The sequence below is a fragment of the Cebidichthys violaceus genome, unplaced genomic scaffold (genome assembly GCF_023349555.1).
Source record: "Cebidichthys violaceus isolate CVI_PGR_0920_01 unplaced genomic scaffold, fCebVio1.0.p SCAF_74, whole genome shotgun sequence".
Classification (NCBI taxonomy): domain Eukaryota; kingdom Metazoa; phylum Chordata; class Actinopteri; order Perciformes; family Stichaeidae; genus Cebidichthys; species Cebidichthys violaceus.
The window spans coordinates 70,224-84,255 of NW_027176958.1; the positions used below are offsets into that span (position 1 = coordinate 70,224).

General features: G+C 43.6%; 1 protein-coding gene across 2 annotated transcripts in view; it reads right to left on the reverse strand.

Moving 5' to 3' along the window:
- LOC137892028 (receptor-type tyrosine-protein phosphatase epsilon-like) overlaps nt 1-14,032 on the reverse strand; it is a 48,866-nt gene that overhangs the window by 16,956 nt on the left and 17,878 nt on the right. For both annotated transcript variants that reach the window (XM_068736919.1, XM_068736918.1), the window contains exon 2: nt 8,480-8,767. The gene's annotated coding sequence lies outside the window, so the exon portion shown is untranslated. The remainder of the gene's footprint in view (nt 1-8,479; nt 8,768-14,032) is intronic.

The window sequence follows — 14,032 nt, forward strand, 5'->3', positions numbered from 1 at the left end:
AGCCGTCTGTGCAGGTCCTCGCAGAATTGGATGAGAAGATCGATACCACTCCCGTATCTCGACGTTATTATGAAGCTACAGCCAGGAGATTGTATATTTAAATCCATAAAAAGTGTAAAAAGCAACAAGCTGTGGCTAGCTGTCTCCTCCTGCTTCCAGCCTTTATGCTAAGCTAAGCAAACAGTCTCCTAACTGTAGCTTCAAATTGAACATTGACAGATCTGAGAGACGTATCAATCTTCTCATCAAAGAAGAAGACAAACGTCGCCTTTCTATGCGTCTAAATGCGCATAGAAACATATATTATGATAAATGTGGCCAGGCAGATAAAGTGAAATGAATGTCACATATATCAATGTTATCAGATTTTAAAAAAAATTCTAAATATAAATACTAGGATCAGCGTTAAATACTGTAAGATTAAAAAAAGCACAACGCTAATTGTCTTAACAGATAATAGCAGCAACATAAACGTAACATAAAAAGCTCAATTAACTCTGACTTTGTGTGCACTTTGTATGTTTGCGGGTGATAGCGTCAGTGTTGACCAGCATGCAACATTCATGTCAGCAGGGCCCCTTTCTGCCATTATTTAATTTTCTATACACTCATTCTTTCTTTCTCTTAGTTAGCGGCTCGCTCACTGCGGTGCTACCAAAAAAAAGTCCCCGGTGAGCAAAAAAACAGAGACGCCATATTTATAGTACAAAGCTACAAGAGCTGATCAGCGTGATGGAGAGTCATGTCGCAGTTGGATGCCGTATTATTTTCAGAAACAGGTGTCAAAAGTGTTGTGTAATGTCTAGTTGCCATGGCAGAAAAGGTGTAGAAAGTGTGTGCGATGTGTGAGGGAGAGGCTGACGTTGTAGCGTTTGTGTTTGTGTGATTTCTCAATACGTTGCACAGAACTACATGCTTATGAAAGCTTCGATAAATTACCAAAATCATTAAAAAGGGGTCAAGTTGCATTATGGGAAGTGAAGATGACAATGCTTTTTGCAGCATGATATGTGATGATTTTTTAATGTAAAGTGTCTTTGAGTACTATGAAAAGCGCTCGATAAATAAAATGTATTATTATTATTATTTATTATTATGATCCATTTTAAGGGTTAAAGGTCAGGATACCTCACTACGTCGATTTCTACCGTTTAAAATAGAAATGTGTCTCAGATGAAACCCCCTAACTTTACTGAAATGAAATACAAAACCACTGGAGTACTCTTAGAACTTTATGTGTTTGGGTTTCTACTGTAATCTTATCAGGGTAAAGGTTTGAATCAGTCAGTTTTGACCTGACGACTGCAGGAAGTTTATAAGTTCTCGCTTTCTATTTCAGCCGGTCGTCCTCACATCACCACGTCTCGGTTCTCTCTGCCTTTGGGGAGCTGCGAGTGTGTAGACCTCGGCCGGGTTGGCTATTTAAAGGACAGTGCACTACATACGCAGTCCGTATTAACTGAGGAAACGGAGCTGGAGTGTCCATCTGCTCACACAGATGTGCTGCTTCCACAGCAACGCAGCCTAGTTGGAGAAGGTGATCAGCGTTGCTCTTTCTAAAACTCGTCCACCGATTCCTGTAGATTACATCAATAATCTAACTTTAGACTGTGAAAATGGAGATACAGATAGCACTGTTCTTCATAATGTGTTCCTATGGTAACCTGAGCAGCACCTGCGGGATGTTGAACACGTCGTCTTTATCGAGAATTTAAAAATTACGAAAACCTGGCGTACCGACACGCACTGAAAACCTGACGTCAATCCAATCCTTTGTCTGAGTTAGCAGCTGCTGAAGAACAATGATACCTGGGAAAAAAAACAAAACAGTGAGCAGGGGAATGTTTGGCATAATGTGAACCCTGGACGCAGTCAAAATCGCTACATTTAAGAGACAATTAAGTAAGTAGTTTAGTACATTTTTCAACTTTTTATTTTCCCAAATTAAACGCTTTTCTTTACCTTTTCGCTTGATCCAGTCAGTTTGTTATCGTGTCCAACAAAGTCTGCACTCCAACACAGCAAACCCCGTCAACGTCCTCGCTCCAACCATTTCTACCGACGCCTTCCAGGCAACAAGTCACATGACGCAATAACAAACGGACCGGATCAGGCAAAAGGTAAAAGGAAAACCTTTTCATTTCTCCGTGGGGTCCTTTCCATAATGTCGTCAGACGCTTATGATCACAATCTGAGCCGGTCTGTAGCGAACAAACGAGCACTTTAACGTAAATTCATAGTGAGGAGTTTCCCAGAGCGATTATATTTTAGCCCGTTTATACAGTCTGTAGTGCTCTCAATATTAATCCAAGTTTAAAAAGTGTTGTCCCCATTAGTCACAAAATAGGTTGAAAGATACTGAAGCAATTTGAAAGTACATTTGGAGCCGTTGGTATCTTTAACTGAGATTAAAGATTAAAGAGATTAAACAAACTATTGTAATGGATGATGTAAATTTGATATTTTTGTTGAAATGTGACACGCTCAATAATAAAATAACTTTTTCGGCACGTAAATAGTAAGAATGAGTCCATAAAACCGACCAATCACTAGTCAAAATCATTCCATCGTCTTAATTCTCCCTACTTGAAGACCCAACTAAAATTCATAAAGAACACTATTATTAATATTATCATCAGGGAATAGTTGTAGTACTGTGTCACACTGCAGTATCTCACACTAGCACTTTCTACAGCACCATTATACAGTAACAACTCTGCAGCGTTGCTCTCTTGCCAATCTGGGCTCCTCCCCCTCCTGCGCTCCTCCTAGCGTTGCCATTAATCAATTCCTGCCTCCTTCCCAGGGCGCCCAGACGCTGTAGCAGTGGTAATGACCTTGGAGACCCGCTGGCTCCGCTCTGCAGTGTCAGCCCTCCACCTCTATGGGAACAAACGGGCCATCTCACCACGCAGATCTTAACTGATCGTGGGAGAAAATGCATATATGTGTGTGTGTGTGTGTGTGTATGTGTGTGTGTGTGTGTGTGAGAATACTGGCGTTATTTTTGCATGCAGGAGAGAAACTGAATAACAGAACAGAGAGAGAAGCATTTTTTTTTTTTTTTAACCACTGCTAGGGAAGAAGAAAAAACAAAAGAAGAAGCTTGTTGTTGGTTGCCAGGTTCAGGCCATAACATCCTGTTGACTGAGATATGGCGACGCGGCCCTGACAGCACCGCCATTAGAGGTAGTCCTCACTGCAAATAAGAGCTTTTTAGCTGCTGCATATTAGTTAAAAATAACACGGCGCTAGATGAGAAGCGATTATCGATAATCCTCTTAAAAACATTCCAGCCGCAACATTTGAGAGCAGCTTTCATTTAATGCATAAGTGAATGTCTTTAGCAGTTAAAGCATTTCAAAGCTGCTGTCACGTTCTGGTGAGGCATGGAAACCAAGAGCGTAATTGGTTGTAAATATTTACTCCAGCCTGTCGTCTGAACTAGCAAATGCCACATCTGAGCTTGGTCGGCTGGGCGTGTGTGTGTGTGTGTGTGTGTGTGTGTGTGTGTGTCTCTCTAATGCGCGCGCAGTCACAGTCACTGTAAAGGAGCCAGAAGGTCTTTAAATCACTTCAGATCCACAGGTTTACACGTCTGCACAAGCATACATTTCTTTTCCCAAATCTGCTAACAGTTGGCACACACAGCTACACTGCCTAGGCTTTTGGCATGAAATACACACACACACACACACACACACACACACACACACACACGGGGACACACGCATATCCACAAATACGCTTCAGCGGGGGGATCCTTGAGAAACACACGGACCACCACGGTGCCAGAAATCATTCCACTAGTGGTCCATCATGCGTGGGGACAATCGCCCCCTTTAAAAAAGGGTCTCATCATGTCCTCCAGGCCCCTTACACCCTGCAGACCTGACAGCATTGAACACGGAGGCATCCATCTTCCTCCCACCTTGACAACCTCTGGGATTCACCCCCTCCCATCTGTCAATTATTCAGGAGGCAGAGCAATTACGGCCTGGAACCAGAGCCGTCGATAGCCGCAGTAACGGGCGGCAGCTGGGCTGGAAATGACGAAACCCGCCGCTGTGACACTTCTCATTATCACCCAGCGCTCTGCGATTACCGGCGCTGTGCTGCGAGCAGGTATTAGCGTGAGCGACATGTGGAGGGACAGAGAAGAAGAAGAAGAAGAAGAAGAAGAAGAAGAAGAAGGGATTGTGTATGAAGCTGGGAGCCTGTCAGTGCGGTGATGTATGGGGAATTTACAGCTTAACTTGTAGGGCCATTAAGAGGACAGACGTGTAACATACTGTACACTGGTAAACTAATGAGTTTTTAGGCTATTGAATCTGAGACGAGGGTCTAAGTATAAGAGGGTTAAGTATATGTTGAACCTACATTTTTCAAATGGTTAAAGGACAATTCTGGTGTTTGTCAAGGCGGGTGTTATTGTCATGTTTTCTGATTATGACTAGTAGTCATAATTTGACATTTGTAGTAAGCAAGAATGAAGTTGATTGAGAAACTGCTTGTCTTAGAGGCTATAAATTCCCACTGACAAACACAGAGAGTGGTCCCCTGGAAATTTCCTTTTAGCTGTTTGTAGCAAATTGCATAGCAGCCGTAGAGCAATTAGCCTCAACTGGAGTGTCCTTTTAGAAGCAGTCGATAAAAAAAAAAAAGAAACGAAAAGAAGAGCGTTGCGTGGAACTTCTCATTTTACGTGTGCAATTTGGAGACGCAAAACGTCCTCCCGTGTTCACAACTTCTTCTCAAGCCTGCGCACACGAGCTGAAAGCCTAACATTAACTTAGATGCTAGATGATTTTGTGTTAATTTACGTGTTTTTGGGGAAATAAACTAGTAACTAGTAACTTCTCATCTGATTCTCAGCAAGAAAGCAAATATTCGTATTTCCCAAAATGTCGAACTATTACTTTTGGGATTGACGTGGGAGTGGAGTCGTGACCAACATAACCGCTTAGTCGACTAAGAGAGGGCAGCCGTGCACTGAAGCATGTTAGTTTATATGTTAGCGGCGCTATATAATATTAACTGTACTACTAAATGAAAAACAACACCAGCTGTGAGCATAGAAAATAATAAACTATGATTATCAGTTCAAGGCTCACTCTCTTTGCCCTGGTCAGTGATAGAGACGTGTTGTCTTCACCAACAAAGACATGAAAATACTGTAATTTCACTTTAAATGACCTTGTTTTCATCGGGACTCCTTATACTTCAAAACATTCTATGGATATGAATTTGGTGGTTCCTTCAATGCAGAAACATAAGCCATTCAGGAACCACATCCTTCCTGATTATAAGCTCACACATCAGAATACATCGGAAACAATAAACAAAATTGCTGACTGGTGGTCACATTACGGTCATATCACGTCTTTTAACTGACCATAAATCCATCAGAGGTCCTTTTTAGACAGGTTTAACGGTCAATAAAAAAAAGGACTAAACAGATTAGAATGTAGTTCTACGCAGAATCATAACAGCTGACTCAGATGGCGTCTGGGAGGCTGGTTTTAGAGCGCATTACAACCAACCACACTGCCTCCCCCGAGAATGTATGGCTCATTTTATATGTCATTTTATTCAAGCATAGAAATAACAGGCAATAGAGAAATCCTGCGGGATAAAGAAACCTACTTCACTCAAAATGAAACTGAATTAATTGCAGTGTCAGTGCCTGTAATGATGACGATCCACAAAGCTTTTCTACTGCCGTGAGATTTATTTAACGCAAGTGCTGACGCAGATCTGGCTCTCGTAGAAAAAAAAAAAAACACCCCAGGGAGACCGAGAGAAGGGGGGGGATCTCGCATAGAACCCCCATTTTCAGACACAGAGAGACAGAGATAACAGCGGCCCCTTTGAGATCTGTGCAGGACAGACGAGATCCATCCCACCAAAAACATCCAAGAGAAGGATGGGGAGGGCAGCGGTGGAGAAACGAGTGATAAGCACGGCTTCGGGAGAACAAAAAGCCACTTGATTCTGAGGGGAGGAGGAGACGAGGAGAGGAGATGTGGGGCCAGAAGGGATAAGTGGACGGGCCCACGCCGCTGCTCTGCAGAGATAGAGCAGACCTGTCTGCTCGGTGCAGACGCAGGCTATAAAACCCTCCTGCGACTCTTTGAAAAGGGATGTGAGGACTGGTTTCTGACACGTCCCCAGACTGCCTGCATGGGAAGCGAGGTTTTGTTTTTTTTTACTGTCAAACAGCTCCGGTTTCTACAGCAAAACCGCAGTATCACACTTCATCTACCAGAATGAGAAGACTATTTATTGCTCCCTTATCACACCGACAACAGGTTTGACAAACAAGTAGAAAAAGTACTGTTGAATCTGGAGCAGCGGCCTGCCTCCTAGGAGGAACTGGAAGCGGTAGCACAGTAGTTATGTTACCCAAACTCAGACCCCGACCGAACACATTTTTTCACAATCCTCTTTCGCAGGATCACTGAGCAGCACTTTGTTGATTAAGATTGTGTAACCCCCGTTGTTTGGTCTTTGCCTGCATTCTATAGGAATATGAGTCATTCAGTGAGGCCTTGGGAACCATAGTGAGCAGCATTGTCCTTCCTCCTAAGCAGCCTTGTTACACGAGTGAGAAAGGACACACACACACACACACACACACACACACACACACCATATGGAGAGCAAATGACTACGTCGAAGGCCTCTCGGAGAACTCCCTGCCCTCTTGAGAAAAAAGGAAGTGCAACATCCAGTCCTCACACGCCGCCGACAAAAGCTCTGCGAGACGGGCAAACAGGCAAACATGCAGGGAAAGGCTTGACCCACCACTAACAACTCATGACAGGCTATCCAATATCATAGGCAGACACACCGCTCAGAGGGAAGGAGGAGGAGGAGGAGGAGGATATGAGATATTGGGTATCACTGAATCTCAACGACGGACAAATATTTTTGACCCGAAGGCCACAAGGGTCAAAATCTCAGCTCTGCTGATACCTATGAGACCAGAAAAAAAAAAAAAACTAAACACAGTTTCACACAATGGAGCTGATAGATTGGGTTTACTGAAAAAGTTAAGGCGGTATCTGAAATACTTTTTCACACCTTACATAAAGCAGATTTGTTGCAGTTTTGGTGAACGAAACGAAAGCTGTGAGTCCTTTTTTTTTCCCAGAGGTGAATAAAAAGTGAAGGTTGAAGAGCTACAGGGGACTGCAGCGCTGTGTAACGAGTAAATACAATGAGGGGCAAAAAGTTGAGAGCGCAAAACAACCTTCCGGGAAAAAAAAATAAATCCTTTGCTAATATGAAAACATTTCGAAAGTGCATTTTCAAACGTCAGTGTCCTCTATATTCCTCACTCAACAACAACTCAATAAGATTCTCCTCAGCTAACAATTGCGATGTGCGATCTGGGTCACACTCTTGCACATAGTTCCTTAATGCGTGTGTGTAGGACTGCAAGCACGCGCGTGCCTGTGTGTATATTGCATATGTGTGTGTGTGTGTGTGTGTGTGTGTGTGTGTGTGTGTGTGTGTGTGTGTGTGTGTGTGTGTGTGTGTGTGTGTGTTTCTGCAGTGTAAGCACATGCTGTCCTCCATCTGCTGTTTGGTAGAGACCGTTTCCTTTCCTGTGCAGCCAGCCAACCAGCCAGCCTTCCTGCACCGCTCCGCTCCAGAGCGGAAATGGGAACAAGACTGCCACACACTCCTGACAAAAACCCTGGATAAGAGACGTACACATGCAGACAGATGTGGACAGAACAATGACTTAGACACACATTTCGACACAAACACAGTCTCCTCTCCTTTCTCTTTCCTTCCGTCTTATTCTTCGGCCTTTGTTTCCCCACTCTCCTATCTACTGTATGTTCCTTTTTTTTTTTCTCCTTGGTCAAACACCTCCACCGCTCATTAAAACAGCTTGGTGGAGACCAAAATATTTGATTTGCACAACAATGAAGGGGATTGTTAAATACAAGAAAAGTCAAAAGCATGGGTGTTGAGAGGCTTTCGCAGTTATGAAATCTCTCATTAGCCACTGAGCATGTGGTGTAGCAACAGGTTGTGTATTTAACACAGTATGAATACAAAACCGTACTATTTTATATTCCAAAACGGCGGCGGCATGCACGGTCTAGATAATGCTGGTTTTACTACTGTACACTACCGTCCAACTTCCCGTTTCTTGGTCCATTATTACCAGCTGACACAGACAACAAGCTCTACCCTTTGAATCACATGATTGGAGGAAGTGACAGAATGGCAACAAAAATGCCAGGAACTTGGGATAAAAAAAAAAGGATTTACAAAGCAAATAAACAGCCCTGTGCAAATCAAAAGGTAGTTGTGTTTGTCCAAATGAAACCTGCAAAAAAAAAAAAAAAAAAGGCCCCCCAGGAGACTAACCTCAAGTGGGAACTCATAAGAAGCTCACATCAGCAGCTAAATACATTGATGCGGTGTTATGTATGCAGGCCGCAGTGTGCTAAATTACCTGGATGAGTGTCGATTCAATGTATGCTGATTCTCAGAGCCATAGTTCGCGTGGCGGGTCACATGCTTCTGACAGTAGAGTCCAGTAGTCACATTGTCGTCATCGTCGTCACTGAGAGGTTGGACGAAAGCTGGAGGTGGGGAAGTGAGGTCCGCTCTCCAGCCCGGTGACTTTAGACAATCCTTGGATCCAGGCGGCGGCGAGTTGCCTCAGCGCTTCACCTCCAGGCGCTTAGCGAGCAGCAGCCAGCCTGGCACTGCTAGCCTTAAACGGGATGCTGATCGCCACCTTTATTGGAGCAGAGAGCAAGCAGGACAGAGAGCATGTTAGGTAATTAACAACACAGCACGGCGGGAAAAAAAACAGAAGCTGGGAGGTGATGCAGTTCCTGTTTTGAGCCGAAACGGTATGTCGCAAGATGACAAGGGTGCAGTTAAAAGTAGAGAACGGCTTCCTCAAACGAAGAAGAGGTGAAGTCGTGAGGACACCCTAGAGCATTGTGAAACAGCAAACAAAGCCGCTATAAGTTTACCCCTCAGATCTACTGACGCCATTAGGCTTTGATGGAAATGAAAATATGAACATTGCATCCTCTTCCGCAGAGGAATAGTGAAGGTGGCACAAAGTCTGAGAAGGTGCCCAAGGGTGATATTGCAGATGGTCACAAAACATAACCATGGCGAAGAAATGACTCTTAAATTAGTCTGGAGAGTTAAATTAGTTCATTTTGAGGGTAACATTTTACAGAGCGCCTACAATGCAAATTAGTCTTCCAAATCCAGCAGACACCATCTCCTAGTGCACTTCACGGTTTATCCAGGCCAACCTCATTCGAAAAAACAAAAAGGTTCCCCTGATTTCTAAATCTACTGACGGCAAAACATTTGCATATGCAGCCCAAATTTTTACATAAAGCCTCTTTCTGTCTCGTTTCAAACACATCTATTTTGATCCCAGAGAGAGATAGATTATATGTCACTGGATGCTTTTTTTTTTTTCAATCTATTTTAATTTTTTTTTTTTTTAAATACTAATACATACTGTGCATAAGCTGTAGTAGAGATTGCAGGTTGGTGCCATCTAATATATAATCCCTGCTATTACCGACGGGAGGCCTGTAAGGAGGGAGGGAGGGGGGGAGGGGGGGAGGGGGGGGACTAGGAGCACAATTTATCTACCTAGGAACGCTGAGCAGCCAAAGAATCCAGAGGCAGCATGTCCATGTGGAAACCTCCTAAGTACAGTTTTACCTTCAAACGAAAGGTGAAAACTTAAATGGGTCGATTACATTCTTGAAAATATGAAACCATTTCCTTGAGCCACAAAAACCAAACGCTCACAAGTTCTCTTTTCTCTGCTCTTTGCAACTTTTGACATTTTGGAGATACGAGGTTTTCAGGGAGCATGCTGAGCGGTTGCTATGGCGACCTTCTTGTCTAGCAGAGCAAAAGGGAGGTGTGGAGGAGGAGGAGGAAGAGAAGGAGGGGGGGGGGTTCTCTCTCCCTGTTTCTCTCTTTTTCTAAGCTGTAACAACAAATGAATGGACACATCTCCTACAGCCCCCCCCCATACACCCCCCCCCCTTCTCCTTCTGGAGCTCGATGAAAAACAGGCAGTCAACATTTGCTCTGTGACATCCTGGAAAATGAGTTGTCATGCTCGAGGATTGCCATGACAGCCAAATAATGGCACGAGCGCAAAAAAAGAGTCTGTGCTCAGTAGTCCGAATAGAGTGGAGAAGAGGAAAAAAAAAAAAAAACAGATCATATCTGTAATCCTGCGTATAATTTAGTTTTCAATTTACGCCTCCCAGTTCCTGGAAAGCAGTGTGAGGGAGTATTTCAAAATCACATATCATCTCAAAAATCATAAATAAATAATACAAGGTCTGACAGTGTGGAATCAGATCAAGCAAACTGCTGAATAATAGAAGAGCCTTCCTGTAATGCAATCGGATGCAGAGCATCAGGCTCTAGGGAAGACACAGCAATACGTAAAAGCTGCCGAATGCCGAATACGAGTTGTATGTATGTCTAACTGTTGGGTAAGTCCCTTCCTTCTGTGTGTGGAACAAGCTGCAGTCCATCTAAGAGTCACCATTTGTGCTTTTTCTCAGCGTCTGGGCAGTGCTGCTGCAGAGACGGACCCTTAAAAAAAAAAAAGGTAGAAAAAGATAGCCGAGAGGCAGAAAAATGTTTTTACCCGCCAACCGAGCGTCACCAGGTTGTGCATTCAAACAACAACAACAACAACAACAACAACAACGCCCGCCTTACATACTTCATCTTTTCTGAGCTACAATAACACAATCGTGTTTCATTTCAGAGTTTATGTGAGGGAAAGCAGCACCGCAGTCACTGACAGAATGTGGTGACCGTGGTGACGGTCTACAGCTACCAGCGTGTCACTTCCTCACAGTCACACGCAGAGCGATTAACACGGTGCAAGAGATAAAAGACTATATAAATATCAGCGATACTCAGATAAAAAGATGCGTGCTACATTTGGCTTGTGAAATGACAAATGGCAGTCAAACTCATTTGTGCTTATCTCAAAGTGTAATGACTCCATGCACCTACAGAGGCAAGAGAGAGAGAGAGTCCCTGGTGCTTCTCAAGATTATTAAGTCCATAACAGCTGCTAATATTTGTAGTCAGAGCACTCGCTGTTTGTGGTTAGCATGGAGTGCAAAAACACTCTTGCATTCAAATTAGCATTAAGAACATGAGGTGAACATTTGCTTCACCTTCAAAGTGAACAAACCCGAAGAGTTTTCACAGCAACATAACACACAGATATGACACGTGTGTGTGTGTGTGTGTGTGTGTGTGTGTGTGTGTGTGTGTGTGTGTGGGGGAGCTGTGTATTTTCTGTATATCACCTCTCTCTGCTTCATCTGAGGATGTAATGGATTGTCCATCATGTGTTCTTCTGCATGTGTAAGACGTACAGCTGCAGATTCAAAAACACAGTTGTACCAAAACTTTCACGGAGCTGTTATTTCCCCGACAAGACCCTAAGCTCAGTTCAAAATATGTAGAGCCGAGGTGACGAATACCAGCTCAAAGACAGATGGACACCTCACACACCTATATGCATACACACAGAGAGAGAGAGAGAGAGACACACACACACACACACACACACACACACACACACACACACACACACACACACACACTTGGCTCTGTGACTCGTCCAGCTCTCCGGGGTTGTGGTCAATCAGATTAGAACATCACACTGAGATCTCCGAGTGCACCAACACAAATCCATTTATAGAGATAAGCTTTGAGGGCAACTGCTGCCAAACACACACACACAGCCAGAGAGAGAGAGAGAGAGAGAGATTTTACTTCGCTCACTGAGGGTCCATCTGAGTTGCTATCGGTCTCCAGCATCAGTCCAGCACAAGACTATGTTTACAAAAGCCTGCCATTGTGTGTCACTTCCAAAATGACAAGGCCCCCCCATGGATCCCAAGATAAATCTGAAAAGGTCATGAAATGATTTTACTTTCTCGGGCCTCTGATTTATTTCAATAATTGTTAATCTGAGGGGGGTTGAGAAGCTGCACTTACATACTGCTCTGTTTTAAGGTGTAGCAAGATGAAAAAGGTTGAGCACCACTAATATAGAAAGTCTTTCTTCAGCAATATAAAATATGAGAGCGTGACTAGTTTCTAAATGCTGCATGATGAAAAAAATAAAATAAGCTAAGCTATACAGTAATAAGGCGGTGTACATTTTTAATGATATGGTTTTAATTATAATTGAGCAGCAGCCGCAGTCTAGCACGTGCTTCACCGAGTCAGTAGGAGAGAGATGTAAAAGTGACAGAAGTGGCGAGGCTCATGGTGATTTATGGTGTTTACAGGCAAACCTGAAAGGGACAAAAAAATGATGAAAACTGCAGCAGCAGGATATTATAATAAATGGTACTGCAGGAGAGAAATGCTGCGCGTGGACTACGTGCCTCCATGAACAGATGTGAATAGAGCAGTGTCCTCGATGAGCTGTCCACACATTGTGGGCTTAACGTTCCAGAAGCGAGAGGACAGACGGCAACAAGGACCACGGATTTTGTTAGCCGAGGCCCCCTCGCCCGTCCGCCTCACCGGTGTATCTTGGCATCCAGGTTTGCTGAGCATCGGCGAGTGGCCCTTCGCCAAAGCAAGCAGGATGTGAATGTGATAATATCATATAGCAGCTCTTATAAACTTGGCAATCACTGTTGTAATCAAATATCTGGAAATTGCCTAAAGGGCCCAGGCAGGACTGGGATCATTTATTGACAGACGGTGCATGGAACAGCTTACATCAATAGTGTCATTCATTCAGTGGGGAGCAAAATGAAAACCCTGATTTAATACTAACCTGTGGCTCTCTCAGATCAAGAAACAATAAAGTGACGGAATAACCCTCTGAAAATGACTAATATAATAACTTTAACTTAAATTTAACTGTTCCAAATACCTGCAAACTAATAACCATTGGTGCTATTTGTTTAATGCATGCTAACATGCTAAACTACGATGGTGAACATGGTAAACATTATACCTGCTAAACATTAGCATGCTAGCATCGTCATTATGAGCATGTTGGCATGCTGACGTTAGGATGAAGCTGTTAAATTGCATTCATTTAGCAGCTGGCTACTTAGCTCGCTAAGCACTGCTTCAATGCTACACTGGTTACAGAAAATGAGCCAAACGAAAGTTGTCACTCATGTGGCGTTGTGACGAGAGAGTGTGTGGACGAAGCACTAAGCTGTTACTCATTTAGCCGCTGACTATTTAACTAGCTAGCTAGTTTCATGCTACACTGGCTTGAGAAAATGAGCACACATAGGAGAGGTTTTCTGCCAGAAATCTCCTCAGATTTAGGCAACAAACCTACTTGTTTAGGTTTAGGAAAAGATTACGGTTTTTGTTTTTTTTTAACAGACATGCGTTAAAAAAAAAAAAATCCTCAGCTACTTTTAACCGCAGCATGTAAAAACGGAAATTATTCCATCCCAAAAAATCCGATATGAATCCCCTCTTTCCCTCTTCCACTCACGTCCCTCTCCCAAATTCTATTCTCCCGGGCACCTGGGAGCAGCTCAGACAGAATGGGGTTAGGATTAAACAAGTCCCCAACCCAAGAATCCCTGCAACACTTAAACTCCATGAACCCGACCTAGTGAATATTCATTACAAGAGAAACGGTGGTATTACACAACAAAGGGGGGGGACAAACCCATCTCCACACATAGGCAGCTACAACTCTTCCCTAACACACACACACACACACACACACACACACACACACACACACACACACACACACACACACACACACACACACACACACACACACACACACACACACACAGACTGACATTAATGGACATGCAAGAAACATGTACACCCACACAAAGGAGGGAAGAAAAAACAAATGCCTTGTGGATTTCTGGAGCTTTGTGTGCGTATATCTGGCTGCAGCCCAAGGCTACATGTCTTGTCTGTCTGCACAACCTTGTCTGGGAACGGAGATGTTTCGCACGTTGGCGAG